We start from the raw sequence: 17,443 nt of genomic DNA, 5'->3' as shown, positions 1-17,443 counted from the left end.
GACCCTTACCGCCTGAGTACGAGGTCCCTTAGCGCCATGGCGGATTTAACACCTGCTTTTAGCAGGTGTTAAAATCCATGGCGCTAAGGGACCATGGAGTTAATTACGCCACCGTAATTTACGGTGGCGTAATTAACGCCTTCCCCACTCCCATTATGCCCTATGGGGCAAAAATGGGAATGGGGAAGGGTAAATGGGGATTGGGGATTTACCGCCCCGCCAAGGTCGGAATGGGGCGGTAAGTCCGCCAACCACCATGGCGTAAACATAGTTTACGCCATGGTGGTAAAGTCACGGCCCAGGCGGGAACTTACCGCCTGGGTCGTAATGAGGCCCATGAACATCTTTCCAACTGCAAAAGTAATTTTTTCTGGTTTACTCCCTAGAGTAAAATGGGACAACAACTATTTTTTCTGTCCAGATCAAGGTATTGGGAGATGTACCATTAATCGCAGCATGAGTGCTTTGTTTTTCTGCAGCCACTAAAACATTGTTCCAAGTAATGTGGATTATTTTGAAGTAGATGGTGTTGCGCTATCTTCTTTGGGAAATGCAATGTTCTTTTGGAACAGCTCTTTTCAGAGCCCACCTTAAACTGGAAATAGGGGAATAATACCTTAATTGACCGTCGTCACGCTCTGATCCTATACATGTCTGAGGTCATGGCGGACGTTTGCAGCCTGCGCATATCACCATCGGGGATTCTGGGGTGGAGACGCATGCAAATGAGAATGAGCGGAGCTAGGGATTGGTCAATAAAGTTCAGTAGGTGTGTTCTGAATGGCGAGATTTAGTAAGACCGTCTTCTCCCTGACAGGAGACCACACAGCCATGGCTTTGCGTGCTCGAAAACAGATTTTCTGGATTTTGGGAGACTCATGGATACATTGGTTGAAGGTGCATGCAGAAAGCTGCAGTTTATCTGCAGATCTCGGATTTCCTCATGTGGAAGTGCACTGGCAGGGCTTGTGTGGCATGAGGAGGCTGGACTTAGTACCTCTCTGTGTTACTTTACTGACGGAGCGTCCTCCAGATATACTTATCATTCATTGCGGAGGAAACAAATTAGGCCATGTCTCTGGAATTTCTTTGCAATTTGCAATGAAGGAAGGACTTGCGAAGCTCATGGACATGTTTCCAAATTGTCAAATACTGTTTTCCCGTATTGCACAAAGACAAATATGGTTGCGTTCCTCTGCCTTTGGTCCACAAATTGAGAAAGCGAGACGCAATGTGAATAAGGCTGTTTGTGCCTTTTTAAGAGATGTTGACATGTCCTCATTCCACAATGAAAACATTTTGTTTCACAGCTCTTTCATTTTCCGCAGAGATGGAGTTCATCTCACACATGCTGGCAATCAGATTTTTCTTTGCAATGTACAAAATTCATTGCAACCTCTTTTGGATTCACGATAACCTATGTGACAATCCGTTTTCATCAATCCACAGTTTTTGACCCACACAACACACACCCATACACCTCACCAGGTTCGCACGTGATTTTGATACGTTCCCATAAACGGAAAACAACTGCCACACCCACGACTCCCGGCGAGTGCTCGTAGTGTGGAGTTCCTCCACGTCATTCTCTTCCTCCTTCTTCCTCTCTCTCTACATCCTCACCCGTATATCTCTCTGCAGGCCCTTGGGGAGGTGGTGGTGGTGGCGAGTTTGGGGGTGGTGCAGAGGCTAATGAACCAACAGCAGCCATGGAAGCCATACTTTCCTTTTGGTCACTACAGCAGTAAAGGCAGTACACCTCAATCTGCTATTGCTCGAAGGACAATGAAGATGCGCTCGGGGGTGTGGTCATTTTTGTAAAGGTGGAGGGGTGTGCCTCGTCTTCATCAATGCAAAGCGGTACAAAATTTTTACACAAGTCCTCAGGTAAACTATTGTCTAGGATATGTCTAGGATATGTGAAATTATATTTTTACACTCTACAATAATTTGCCTTATGTCTACAAGTTCTTTTGTACTGTTGCGGAAGAACACAAACTGCGCAAATTAGTCTACACGCTCAGCGTAGGGTTGGTCACATGATGACGTCCAGAACATATCTGCGACAGAAATTGGAGTCCGCTAGACAGCAAATGCAGAGTAACAAACTTACGCATGCGCGCAAGTTTCCTATGGACAGTGTTCGGGTTCTCAAACTAATTCAAAGTGCGACACAAGTGAGACAGACAGTTAGGGACAGGCGCGATGTTCGCTATACTTACGGTTGTACTGCGCATCTGCATACATGATATGCTCACTGTACGGAAAGGTCCAGTGTCCTTAGGACAACTCCATTTTGTTTGACTGCGAACTTGCCGGCCACCGCGCCTGTTCTACGGACGGCACCATTTTGGTTGCGGATGAAACGGACAGGTATACTGTCCTTAACACACTCCCATTTTGCTCATTTACAGCTATCCCGGACACCTGGTGTGTTCTACAAACATGTTTCATCTCGTTTGTAAGCAGTCCTTAGGATGCCACTTTCTGTTTATGTTCGCACAACTTGAACAGATGGTGCGGTCAAACATCGACTCCATCTTACTTGACATTAGTAAGGGTAGGTGTACTGCCTTTACAACGCCCACATTCCATTGCTTACGGATAGGTCGAACAGGCGCGCTGTTCGCGAACATTTTAAATCTTTTTAAAGAAACATTTTTTTTCCTCAAACTCTTTAACTACAACTACTATACAAAAACATTCCAAACACACACACACACACACACACACTTCAATCCAAAGAAATAGCGGGGAAGCAGATACTGACACAAATATAGGGAAATTAGGATTCAACACGGGCTGGTTATGAGGAGAAGATTTGTGAGGGGAAGAAGGGATGGATGTTTCGTCAAAACGTCTATTTTCTTCTTGAAGGTTTGGGGATGATTCACTTGGGAATGGAGAAGCGGGGCAGGTACAGGTGGGACAATGGTAACGTACTTTTCCTCTCACACAGTCCTCCACAAACTCCCTTAAACTTTTAAAATTCTCATTCAGTATGTCAATTTTCTGCTCAATCCTTTTCATCCTGTCTTCCTCTGTCTCGTTTGTTGGCCTTTCTTCTTTTCTTTCCTGGTCTGCACAAAAAATATATGCATATGTTAAATGCCTATAAAATACTGATCATTATTTTGCGTATGTAGAGCACTGTGTACCATTATTGTCGCTGTCTTCAGACATTTTCCCATGCAGAAAATACTCCTCAAGCCACTCCAAAGTACTAGCCACTAGCCAGTACTAGTCAAAACAACAGAAAGAAATTATTATTTCTGCACCACATACCAAAAAAAATACACACACATACAAAGAAATGACCTTCACTCACTATTTTGATGTAATTTCCCTTCGTCCTGCTGCGTCCGTCCACTGTCGGTCGAGGCTGCAGAGTTTCTGTGAAGTGATTACGATGGAGGCATCCTTTTTTTTTATGGTACCATCCATTTCATTCTACATGGTTATTAAATGTGTCGTTTTCATTTCACACGTTTAGGTTTCCATATTTACTTATTACTACTTATAATGTGGTTATGTCCTTCTTCTACGTTGCACATTTTTTGTGTAAAACAATAGTACATTGTCAGATACCCCCTGCATCTTTGGGTAATGTTGATCCCGTCCGCCCCCTCCGCAAACAGGCGCTCAGTCGATCCATTTCTAATATCAATAGGGAGGGGGTGCTGTATGTTCTATGTTAAATGTATATCAAGTACGGACATTATACTACATATCTCCCAAATTCACATGATGACAGTGTATATTCAGCACAACAACTTCATTGACACAATGTTATGATTAAGTTCCCCTTCCAACAACCTGTAAAATTCACTACAAAAAAAAACGTTGTTAAGGGGACATTATGGTTAAGTTGCCCTCCCAAATACCTGTAAAATTCACTACAAAAAAAAACTTTGTTGAGGTGATGTGTTGGTTAAGTTGCACCTGTGCACTTCACAAAAAAAAAAAAAATCAACCTCCCCATTATGGTTCAAATTAAAACCGAAAACCCCCTGAAATTCGCCAGTTATGGTAAACTAAGCCCCCATACCTGCCATCACCACTGTGCACTGCTAACACTAACACACAGAAATTTCCACCACAGAGTCCTTCAGAACCTCATAAATAAAGGGGAAAAATCACGCTCAACCCTTAAAAGTTACTGCAGAAAACTGATCCTAGAAGCTCTTGTAGACAGTGCAATGCTCCTCGAAAGGAAATTCTATACATTAATTTTAAACAGAATGAAACCACTAATAAAATGTATTAGTAAACTACAACCATTACTTTGCAACAAATGCAATATCAGCATAGATATCTTTGGCAACATTTGTACAGGTGAGTGGAGTCACACCACCAGCACAGAGCCATAGCTTAATGAAGAATCATACACACAAGAGCAAACAAACCAAATTGCCATACATAGCAGTGGGTGAGGGTATGAAAAGGTATACAATACCTTAATGGAAGAAGAAACACTGCTTTCACAAATATCCCCATCAAACTTAGAACCAACTCTCCATTCCACCAAACCAATACGCCTCATCTACAAATGGCCGTGCACATCAATGTGTAACGTATGCCAAAACTCTATCAAGTTTTTCAGCAGTTTGTCAATCACTATGTCAATGACAACGACAAAGGAAACATGAACATACTAGAAACTATGAACTTCTGTCCAGTGTGCACATACACAGGACTGTAGGGACATTCATTAGCCTGCATTTCTGGACCTGCTTGGAAATGCACCTTCCACCATATCAAAATGTTAGCAACAGAAAATTCTACTGTAAGAAATCTCATTCAGTACTATGCAAAAGGTCCTGCTTTAGCACTGGAGCATTTAAATGACATTCTCCTACAAGGTACAGCAAAACAACTCCTCAAACAAATAGAGCCCTCCCCAAGCAAATATTTTTTTTAAGCACTTACAAAATCCAGTAACTTCAGAAAACAGTACCAACAACTATGTAGATGTCAACTTTCTATTACACACATACAAAAAAGAAATAGCCCATTTCGAAAGCACATCTGCTGAAATACCAAATCAAATATGTGTGTGTTGTCACAGAACCTTTTATACAAAGAGCACGAAAACTATAGGTATAATGTACAAAATAGAAGACAATGATTAATCCCAATGGTTCCAATTAGCAAAAAACAAATATGAAATTACTAACCCCTCAATACTGTGCACATACTGCACTGTAAAACTTGACAATAACCAAATGCCTTCACGGGTTATCAGTAATAATTTGGAAATATTCCCACTGCCAAAACCACTCCAACAGCTTAATTTGTATGAGACCATTATAATCCAAACAGCACACCCATTTCTAGCAATAACATGACTACAACCAAAAACTGCAAATTTGCCTCCCACTGAATTACTGGTATTTGTGCAAAGTACTGTATTTGCCATTAGATCTCAAAGAAAATGTAGACACTCTAGGAGTGCAACATCCAATAGAACAATCTTTGATTATCCTGGTGAATGGTGTGCCCATAAAAGACAAAAGAACGTGGCAGCAAGTAGTAGACTTAAGCAAAGTTAGAAAAGCCCTTCAATATCTTAAAGACAACAATGAATACTACAAAGAAATAAACATTGAAGTAAACCTGAGAGAAACAACCAAAATAATTTAGGACTCCTCAACAACTGGCCAATTTGAACTTCTAGATCCTACTGCAGTCTCCAAAATTTTAGACCATTATACAATTCACCCACTGCACTCCAAAGACACCATAGACGATGCACTGGAAACTTATCAAATGCGGAAAGCCAAAGATCGCCAATCAGTGTATGGGGAAAAAGTGTAGAAGCATGAGCCTTTCCTCTACTTTTTCCTACTGGTGAAAGATGCACACAAATAACAGCATCAGAATACCGCTCTTTACAAATGTATTCTGAAGACCCTAGATTCAGACAAAACGTGGAATACATATTCCACCTCTTCTTTGAAAGTGAACTAGCAACTCTATGTTGTGGAGTTGCACACACATTAAAAGGCTCTAATTTTCAAAACATGGCTGCTACTCTGCCTACGGCCTCAGGCTATGCGCCCAAGAGTTTAGGCTCCATCACCTCCAGCCATACTCCCAACACTGTAGTAGCTGGTCACAATCACCACAACATAACACACCCATGCACCGAACAGTCTGTACACTGGTCACAAACCACACACATAAGCCAACAACCTGAAACCCTGTCCACGTATATACACATAGTATTATAAAATGTACAAGCAGTCACCACACACTTCACTCCAATAATCCAGCCACCTAAGCCCCTGCACACTTTTCTAGACATACTATACACCCTCAACAATACAAAGCAAAGAAAGACGGCTGCAGATAGCTGAAGAATCGAGAAGGCCTGTCTAGCACGGTGTCAACAGTTGAGGCAGCCACAAAACTAGTTATGTATTTGAGAAGATAAAATGAACGTGAGAAGCGAGGCAAGCTTCTGTTGAGGTATATGGAAAAACACTATGAGTGTCAAGTCTTATTCATTTAATAGTATTAAAATCGAAAAAGGAGCTAAAACACAGTCGCCTGTCACATGGTATAGATGAAAATAGACTTTGGGCATGCTATGTCGAGACTGAAGATAAGAACTTGCTCGAACTCCCTTCTCTTTCCAGGCATAGTGATACTTTGCAAGGCCGAGTTCAAAGACAATTTGAAAAGCAGAGAGCAGGAATGATGATAGATGATGGGATAATTGAGTGGGAAGGCATGGTCAAGTCCACCCACAAGCACCTGGGGTACCAGCTTGCATGTTGCTAGCGAGTGGAATATTCCAGAAGGATACAAGTGTGCCAACCAATCATAGAGGGCCACATAGCAAAGAGCCCTATAGTTTGAGAGCCAATGAAACTTAGTGTATTTGATGACAGTGAAGATCAGTTGCACTAGGGTGGGCATAAGTTGTCCTGATAAAGAGACCCAATCACAATCCTTTTCCCCATAGAAAGTATATCTTGATGTTCCCCGTATACCAACCAGAATCCCAGTTAGGTTTTTCTTATTTTGCCATGTAGTAAGACGTGTTTTCACTATACAAATGTATTTTTTCATGTAAGACAATTGATATTAAAACAGTTATATTTTCCCAACTTCCAGAGTCTGTATTATTATTGGTGTAAGAGTACATTCTGCATCCCCATGCATCCAAAAAATCATTACCTCACTTAAAGGACCTATCCGTTCAATACTTTTACAAACTTGCCATTATGCCCACTTGTGCATTTACAGAACGGCAACCGGGTTCTGGAAATGGGTATAACAGTGCAATTGTGAAATTCAGCAGCTTAGGAATGCACATTATATTACAGATTGGATCAAATATTGTGCAATTCTTTGTGCATTATTCTATGCACCGAATGGCGTGAATCTCAATTATCTTTTTTTAACGCGTGTCTGGCAATGTTAAAAAAGCCTTTGTCCATGCTTTACTTTGTTCCAGCGGACTGTTTTCCAGACGTCTCCAATGTCAAACTTGATTTTAAGAAGTAAGAACCTTCTGTTTTTCACCAACATCGATTACCAGTTCATCTCCCAACAACCATACATCAGGGAAATCCTAGTAAGAGTGGTAACTTCAAAACAGAAGACTTGCATTCATTAAATGCCGGGTTGCACTAGCGTACTTCATAACAGAACTGCAATATCAATGTTTTGACACCACTCTGCATCACCTCATCATCCTACTTGAATGCTTGTTGGAGGTTATGGAAATCAAATGACAGCTATTCAGCTACTCTTTCTTTCAAAATTGGAGTCAACAAATCAGAATTAGTGTCTCTGAATCCACCTGAAAATAGGTAATATTCTGATTTCCCCAGAGATGTTCGTTTCCACATTAGATGTTCATCATGAAACCCACTTCCAATTTCAGATGCTAGCAGATACTGGGGATTACAAGGTGATGTCAATAGGTTCATTTCCTTTTTGGTAAATCCACATTAGAGGAGGTCACCCCAGAAAAAAGGTTCTCTTTTACCAAGTCTTGCCATTTCAGCGACAACTTTCTAAAAGGTTTCAACCATATTTTGATTGTTTCGCTCTGTGAACGCCAGCTCTAGTAAGGTCATCTGTAAGAGAATGTGGGGCGGGGTTTTACATTCTGGTCTGTTTGTCCACAACCAGGTTGTCTCTGATGGTACTTGAAAGATGATCAATCCACTATATGAGTAAGAATAAGTGTAGGAGCTTTGCAATGGTAGATTTTGAGCTTGAAAGTTGCCAGATCAGACGTAAGTGTAGTTCGAAACAGTCTGTGACAAGGTCCGGAATGTCTGCACTGAAGTCAGACTGTCTTGGAAGTCAACGGATGCAAAAGCAGTGGAAAAAGTTGCAAAAAGTATATAGAAGTGTTAAAAATGATGTTAGAAGGTGAGGAATGGCAACGTTTTAAGGTGAAACTTTGTAAATTGGACACAAATGTTGCTATATTGAGATAAGTATGACATTAGTAAGTTGTAGGAAATTAGCATAAACTGGTTAATACCCATGAAATTCACTGAAAAAAACGTTGTTAACGGGACATTATGGTTAAACCTATGCAATTCACTGAAAAACGTTGTTTATGAGACGGTATGGTTAAGTTACACTAATAAAAACGTATGAAATTCACTGAAAAAACTTTGTTCAAGGGTTTTTATAGTTAAGTTGCACTAATAAAAACCCATGCAATTCACTGAAAAAACATTGTTAAAGGGACGTTATGGTTAAATTGCACTAATAAAAACCTATTAAATTCAATTAATAAACTTTGTTAAAGGGACATTATGGTTACAAGTAAAACTGAAAAACCTCAGAAATTAACTAGTTATGGTAAACTAAGCAACCATAACTCACGGCACCACCGTGCACTGCTAAGACTAACACCCAGGACATATAGATGACATCACAAATGTAATTGATGACATCACTTATGACATCAGATATGAAATTAATGTTGATGAAAAGTCACTACACAGGGTTTTGTTTGTAATGTTGGTAACAAGGTGTCAGGTTTGATCGAGAGACCTATCATTAATTACTTAATCTATTAAATTATGTTTGTTTGTTTGTTTATTTAGTATGGCACGCAAAACCCAGAGGTAACAGGGCGCAACAGAGAACAGGAGGATAAGATTACATAAAAGCTTAGTTGCATGATAAAGCACATATGAATATAAAGCATAGCATTACATTATGTAGAATCTGGTGAAGTGACATATTTACATATATACATACAGTTAATTACATTTCGGCAGGTCAGCTAAGGGATGTGCATATATACAGTCAGGTTGGCTATAGTTTGTTAGTGTGAGAGGGCACAGATCAGTCATGGGGATCATTGGATCATAACCAGGTGAGAGTGTTTCACCTAAAGTTGTAGTAGGATTGGTCTGTTCTGATTTTGAGTGGGAGTGCGTTCCAATGTTGGGCTGCCATGACAGGGAAGCTACTACCGCCTGTTTTCTTTTGTCTGAATTTGGGTACCTGCAGGCAGTAAGACTTAATGGTTCTGGTGGGGCGGATGGAAGTTCTTTTTTATTATTCTTTTTTTTTAATTATTATTATTCTGGCTGCGACATAGGCGGGGGGGCTGCATTGTTTAGGCATTCGAAAGTGAGTGATGCTGTTTTGAGTGAGATGCGGTCACAGATTTTGACCCATTTGTGTTCTCTTCTTTTGTTAGAGATGTGTTTCTTGGAGGGCAAGTTAAGGGCTGTTTTGAGTGTATTGTTTTGAAGTTTGTCGGTTATGTATTTGTTGGCTCCTAGGTACATGGCGTTACAATAATCAAGTCTGGAGAGTATTAGGGCATTAGCGATGATGATACAGCTAGGGAAGAGGAATGCTCTACTTGCCCTGTTTAGCTTGCATGTGTAGGCGGTAGAGGATGCTAATGAGTTTACTTGTTTTTTTTAGTGAAAAGGCTGAATCTAGCTGAAAGCCTAAAGTTTTCACTGTTTTGGCAACTGTGATGGTGTTGCCATCGATGTTGAAAGCCTTGTAGTTGAGGCTGAGTTTTTTTTAGATTGGCGTTGGAGCCGAGGAGCAGGATTTCGGTTTTATCATCATTCAGGCATAAGCCGTGTGTGGCCATCCATGCCTGAATGATGAGATATATTTTGTTTACCAAGGCCGTATCTGAGTCAAAGTTTCCGAAAGGGGTGTGAGGATCTGGATGTCATATGCATAATTAGTGTATGTGACACCCAGTCTGTCCAACTTGTGAAATAAGGGCTTGGTAAAGATGTTGTAGAGGGATGTACTCACCTAAACAAAACTTTATATTTGAGTGTTGTTAATACAGGAACATAATCATAAATAAACATAGGCAATGGCTGCAGCATGCACCATAGAAGTACAATATTTATAATCTTGTAATTGTTGATAGAAAAATAATGAATGCTACCTTATCAGAGTTTTGAGTAATGCTAAACATGGAATAACGAGCTACCAATTCAAGACTTACTACACACCTGTGCTAGTACAAACAATACTTATGAAGACCCACATTGCATACAAATCAGAGGCACAAAGGCACATACAGGGAAGCTAAGGTAAGGAAGAAAGAAACAGCATCATCAGAAAATGTTAATAACATTATAGTTTATCTTCATGTATACAAATAAATTGTGTTTTAGAGGCCTGCTTATTGCTCCATGTATGTGCACCATGAGCTGAGACCAAACCCTAAGGAAATCACTTTAAGAACATATAACAAGGCTAACGTCTAGATATATAGCACCTTTTGAATGTTATTATTCTGACTGTAAGTGAACAAAACCACCTGGCCTAGATATGTCAGTGAACAAAAACAAGAGGCCCAGATACGTGATGTCATCGGTGATGTCATCAATGCCATTTATGATGTCATCTTTGATGGCGTGGGTCTTAGCAGTATGTGGTGGTGATGCGAGTTATGGTTGCTCAGCTTAACATAACGGGTGAAGGGAGGTTTTTTCAGTTTTATTTGTAACCGTAACAGTTTTATATTGAATTCCATAAGTTTGTATTAATGCAACTTAACCATAACATCCCTTTAGCAAAGTGTTTTCATTACATAACATATATGTTCATATATCACACAGCACATTGTATTTTGCCCTTGTTTCTATAGTGTATGGTGCACAATTGTAAGTGCATGCAGAGATTATTGCAATGAATAGTAGTATATAGGCATTATGTACTTTGGGAGGTAATTGATATATTGGAGTTCCAGATTTTGTTTTGTATATTATCCTTAGAATCTATACTATTTCAATACACACCTGAACATACTTTCTATTATGTGTGTTTTTTAAATGTATGTTTAATAAAATTTGTTATTTAGAAAATAATGTTTATGTGATGTTATTAGACTAAGGAAAATTGTAAATGTATATGTGTACATTTACTTTGTTCATAACGTTTACTATTAAACATGTTTCTTCTATCTATTCTTATCGTTTACTACTACACATAAGTATTAAATTATGTTAGAAAGGCATGAAGAACAGTTGCCTGAATCAAGTACTTCCCCTGAAATTAAGTATTCTAATTGCTTACTAATACATGAAATTCAAATCATTTGTATAACGTTACATATTTTTATTTAACATATTATAAGCTAATAAGTACAACAAATAACTACTCCACCCATAATCTTATGATACTTCTGTATCAGTGTATTGGTCCATGTTATGTTATTATTATTATTATGTGTAATAAAATATGTGTCAAAAGAGGTGAAAAAAGCTATTCTAACTTACATAATAAATAATAATATATGATGTAATTATTTGTCTCATCATTGATGTTGTGAATCATGTCATTAGTAACGGCATCATTCAGCCATGGCAAGTGGCGATGGCCGATGGCCAATGGTCAATGGCCACGGCTGAACATGTTCCCAGTTTCTTGAGGTCTCACTAGCAATGACCTTTTGTTGTGGCCACTGTACATGTTGCACCAATAGTTTTCTTTCATGTCCACAGTGGACATTGTCCACGTCCTACAACCGTGGCTTCTCTACATTTTGCATTGTTTCTTGAGATCTCACTAGCTATGAGAGTTGGCACTGGCTTCTGGAAATGTTGTTCCAACAGCTTTTTTTCGGGGCCGCTAGCAGTGGTCGCTTGTCAAGTCACACCATTTATTTGTTACCAAAAACGCATTGACTCCTGTCCAGTAGATATAGGCACTGCCGATGTTAAACCTTTTTTTTTCTAACTGCTTATTCCCGCGATAAATTAACAGTAATCATTTTCAATAACAGAAATTCCTGCTGTAAAGTGGTGGTTCACCCATTCCTGCGATAATGACAAACAATGCTCGAAAATAAAATGTCTTCCACATCTTCATAAGCACTCAAAATGTGTCCCCCTCTTTATTCCAGGTTCCCGCACTCACTCAATTGCTTTATCCTTCCCTAACCCTCTTCCATTATCCCCTATCACTCATCACTTTGTGTGATGCACATTTTCTTCTGCACACGTCTTACCATGTTGCCGATGTAATCGCATGAGATTCCCACAGTCACCCCCAGATAAACAGAACATTTTCTACCTGTAATTGGCTCTCAAGACCTCTAGCCTGAGAATACGAATGACCCCCGCGAGGTGAAAAAATATGATTTGTGCTGTGATGATGTAATTAAGGACATTAAGGAAATACAATGACTAACATTATATTTGAGACTGGCATTTTTATTTTCTATGGTATATGGGCCTGAGAGTTTGTTATTTTATTTTCTATTATAGTGGACAATGAATAGGGATTCCCCCTATTTGTCTGTAGGTAACACTTGTCCTGAGAGCTCCCTAAAAAAACATTCTCTGAAATACTGCTGAAACAACACTTTGGATGACTGCTGGGTTCATTCGTTTAAGGCCACTTGGGCCTCCATCTTGGATCATGCAGGTTTTAACCAGCTGAGGCAATGGGACCTCATTTCTCGACCGGATGTGCACCAGGGGTCGCCAGACCCACACCCCTCACTGGTGGAAGACTACTATGGATATTATCAGACTTGAGCGACCAATCCAGGGACCACATGATGATGGTAGAGAAAGTGGAAACAGGAGACAGACTAATCTCTTGTAATACTCTGTGGTATATTATGAGGGACCAGACCATGAGGGTATATAAAAGCAAGGTGAGCTGGAGGTGGGTTGGGTTCTTTTGGGAAGTGGGCTGATAGGGTGTAGTTTGTTTGACTTTATTACTATTATGTATGAACACTTGTCAATCTTTTGCGAACTGGGTTAAATTGCTTCAGGAGACAAATTGTGATCAGAATCATTTAACTGACTCCCCTACCCTAGTGAAACGGCATCTTTACATCAAAACGTGTGCGACCCTTAAGTGATACTAATTATTTTGGGATATTGCAGAGGAGCATTAGAAATGCGATAGTCTCCCAAATTATTTATGCAAATTCCCTAATGCAAAAGTACAATCCCTGTTTTTAATGTGTCATCTGAATTTTTTGCCCGCAAGGGAAACCATTAATGCTTGCAATAAAGTTGAAAATCCATCCCCTATTTATCGCTTTTGTAAATAAGCTACTAATAAGAAAACATTGAAGCACCTAATAATGTCTTGCACCTCTATACATGAGATCTGCAATTGTTTTTTTGGGAAATACCCTCCTGATAAGTACAGACTGAGGACTGATGCCTTATGATACCAATGCAAATCTGGTTCATCTGTACCTCTGACTAGTAGGATTCTGATATTTCTGCATTTTTGCGGTAGGAAGCAATTGTCTGCCATATTCAATGCGAGTTGAAGCATTCTTTTTTTAGCATATCTTATTTTAGAATATTAACTGTGTTGCACAATCTTTTCTTTTCTTAAAATAATACTGTTCTTAGAATTGATGAAGTGACGTATGTTTATACTGATTTATAAAATGTTGAAATAAAACCAAAACACAATAGAAAACATTTAAAAATGTTTTTTTGACTGGTTTGCAAATCAATAAAACTCTCTCTTGTTTTATCCATTTGCACTACGTGTCTTGAGTCTTTTAATCTGATTTTACGTTCATAGATGGAGAACGTGCCTCAGACCTTTCGTGCAACGCTGTAGACTGCCAGACCATGACAACCAGCGCTCAAAACGAAAAGACAAAACAACCCACTTGAAAATATTTATAAGTGGCTTCCATAGGAGGAGATCAGGGCTGGTGAGACGGCATGCGAAGGTGCACAGGGAAACGAGGGTCCTGTTTGGGACCATGGAATTGACAATGCAGGTAAATATAACAGAGATTTTAGGCTGGGTATGTAGTATTATTAGTAATTTTTGCCTGTATTATAACAGTGATTCTTGTAGTCTTGTCTCTCTTCTCTCCAGAGATGAACCTAGCAAAATATCAAGGTTTGGGACAGAGCCTGGTACAACACATTGGTACGGGTTAGAACAAATAGTGGAGGTGGGGGTGCTAAAGCCGGCAAGTAAACAGGGACAGGTTGGTGAGTGTATGATGCGACCCATTAACATTGTCTGGGACACTCCACTGTGACTTTGGTTGTTCCGAACCCTTTTTCCCTCTCGGTACAGCAAACAAGTGCATTCATAAGAACCTGTGGATAATGGGCACTTGGTCAATCAGGCATTGGGCAATTGAATGTAGAGTTAAATAGGGAAAGTTAAATGGGCAAACAGCAATCAGAACAGGTGGAGGAACCCCCAACGGGTGACCCACCCACCGTATGTTTAGGCAGTTTAGTAAATGGCCTTGTGGTTATTTGGATTTATGACACTATCTGACATGACAAAACACACAGGCAAAATTCCCGACTGAAGGAACATTTAATATATTTTTCCTACCGCCATTATCTTAAATAGCACTGGTATTGTGTTAGACTATCTTGGTAGCCTCAAACTTAAACCCGCTAGACCATATACGTTTTTATAAAGTTCAGCTGGGTTTAGTCGCCATTTCTTTTTGTAAAAGTCTTTCTCGTGTTTTACTCCGCGTGCCAAACCAGGTTTGGTTCCTTTGTTCACTGTCCTTTTGCAGGATTCTGCACAGTCTGGGGGGGGACAGGATGTGGGGGAGGGGTTTAGGACTCCCTGCACAGGGTCTTCTTGGAGACGCATGTCAGACTCTGATCTGATTGGTTGTTGACTCTGTCCTGGCGGGACAGCCACCCTGCTGTGTGATTGACAGCCAGGCTGTGTGAATGGGGGAAAACTGCATAAAAAGCAGGTCTCTCGGGCGAAGAGGAGCTGACAGAAGAGGACCCCTACCACGACTGAACCTCCGGTGAAGCCCTGCTGCAGGTCTGAATCTTCAGACTCCAACGACAGGGACAATCTGCAAGGAATTTTCTCCCTTTGAGCTGGTGGGAACAACCAGTTTACCAAACTGCTCGTCAGGCCTCCCTTCTCTGGTCAAATTTGCTGTACAGAGCCACAGTGAACCAGATAGCCAGGAGGAACAGACACTGCTTGCATTTTAAGGAGCGCACCTTTTATTTGTTGCTTTGCTCTGCCGCTGGTTTCTTCCCCTGGCCGTGCAGGACCCTCCAGTCTTCCTACTTCGTGTCAGTCTGACAGTCGCTTCAGGAACCGTGAGCCTGCACGTCTGCCTCAGCTACAGCCTTATTCTCCATTTAAGGTACTGTTCAAATCTAGTTGTTTTTTTTCGTCCAGCCATGGTCAAAGTGTGTGAAACCTTTTGCCAATCCGAGGGCTTGTCCTCCATTCTTTAAGCTAACTTTTGTGCTGACCAACGTCGTCCTGAACTCTTGGCAAAGACTTAAACGCGCACTACACTGAACTGTGTGATCTTGAGCACAGACTTTGGTCCATTATCTTTAGGCCAGGCCCCTTTAATTTGATTTCCTCACTGTAGTTCCTTTTTCTAGATTGCCCTGCTTACTGACTTGTTGGTGCTGCTCGATTCTTGTCTAACTTGGTCTTTCCCTCCTTTTCCCTCCCTTTTAAATTGCTGGAGTGCCATTTTGCTTACGCTTCAATTTGAGCTTAACAGGTCCAGAATCTATTGGGTGTGGTGTAGTGTATTAGGAGTGTGATTTTTCAACTGCTTTATGTTAGTGAAATGTTTTACAACTGATGTGTAAAGAAATGTATATTCTTTTACTCAGAAACCTTGAGTCAGTGTTTGAATCATAGTAATTGCTGTCCTTTGTGTAACTATTGATACTGCTCACTTTACTCTTGAGATAAGTCTGGCTGCCCAGCCATCACTATCACTTTACTGTGCAGTACAGGCTTGTACCAAAGGTGAATTTGTACTTTCAGTTGTAGTCCTAATTGTGCGTGGTGTTCCCAAAGGGTACTGCATATAATTCTACCTAACATTCATCTAGCCACGCTTAATGGTTGCTCTGCCATTAAACAGTCTGCTGACATCTGTCTCCTCTTTGAAGACATTGGCCTCAATATCCTCGCCGATCCTCGCTGATCTTCTGAGCACCTGTGAAGAACTGCTTGCATATCTTCGCACTAACTCTCTTGCTGTTCTCATTCTACTTGATCTTTCCTCCGCATTTGATATGGCCAACCACTCCATCCTCATAAAAAGGCTACATGACACCCTTGGTATCTCCGAGTGGGCACTGGGCTGGCTGTCCTCCTTCAACACAGAAAAGGGGTGAATCTCTCACTAATTACTAAGATAGATTAAAAGTGATGTTCACTTAGCATTCTGGTATTACAAACTCATAGGATACAGCACAGGAAGCTGTTGCATACTTGTTTGTTGCAGGCGTACAACCTAAGGAACAAATACAGCTCAAGAACATGAGCCTAGGTTGGCAGAACAAGCCTTTCAGATCTGGTGGCAGTGGCAAATCATTGCGTTGCTTGCCAGGAACAAATAAAGGAAATGTTTGACAGCAAATTAATGATGCTGCAGATGCAGAGCCTTCAAGGACAAGCTTAGGGACAGCTCCAAGAAACAAAACAATACAAGGGAAATATGGCCAAAAGGGGGGGGGCAGAGATGGGGAGAGTGGCAGAGCTAAATGAGCAATGGTCGTACTATATACAGGAATTGATCGACTCTATACCAGGCTGTCTGGGGGACAGCCATGATAACAAGGTAGGATATTTACATACTGCTGAACCAATAAGGATTCAAGTAGATCAGTTTGAAAGATTGCCTTGCACACCTCAGTATGCCCTGAATCCTGATGACTGAAGCAGAGGCAGGGATAACACCAGTCATTGAATCATTCCTGAGTCAAGGAATGACATTTTAGACAAGTAGTATATGCAATTCTCCTATTTTTCCTGTAAAGAAAACAAGAAAGGATTTATACAATTTTGTCCAGGACCTAGATGCTCTTAATTCTGTGGTGATAACTTTGTTTCCCGTGGTGCCAAACCCAATGACCATCCAGTCTATTCCACCAGAAGCAACACGTTTTACAGTTGTTGGCTTATGTTCGGCTTTCTTGTCTGATACAGAATGATAGCCAGTACC

At 40.5% G+C, this 17,443-nt stretch overlaps 1 long non-coding RNA gene across 1 annotated transcript in view; it reads left to right on the top strand.

The window, feature by feature from the left end:
- The window catches only part of LOC138566345 (uncharacterized), a 706,078-nt gene extending 691,845 nt beyond the window's left edge, over positions 1-14,233 (top strand). Inside the window, exon 6 of the long non-coding RNA XR_011301911.1 lies at positions 14,035-14,233. This is a non-coding gene — a long non-coding RNA (uncharacterized lncRNA). The remainder of the gene's footprint in view (positions 1-14,034) is intronic.
- The last annotated feature ends 3,210 nt before the right edge of the window (positions 14,234-17,443 follow it).

Source organism: Ambystoma mexicanum, chromosome 2p (genome assembly GCF_040938575.1).
Source record: "Ambystoma mexicanum isolate Mex_15411 chromosome 2p, UKY_AmexF1_1, whole genome shotgun sequence".
NCBI lineage: Eukaryota > Metazoa > Chordata > Amphibia > Caudata > Ambystomatidae > Ambystoma > Ambystoma mexicanum.
Note: the sequence above shows the minus strand (reverse complement) of the source record. Positions and strands in the feature narration are given on the sequence as shown.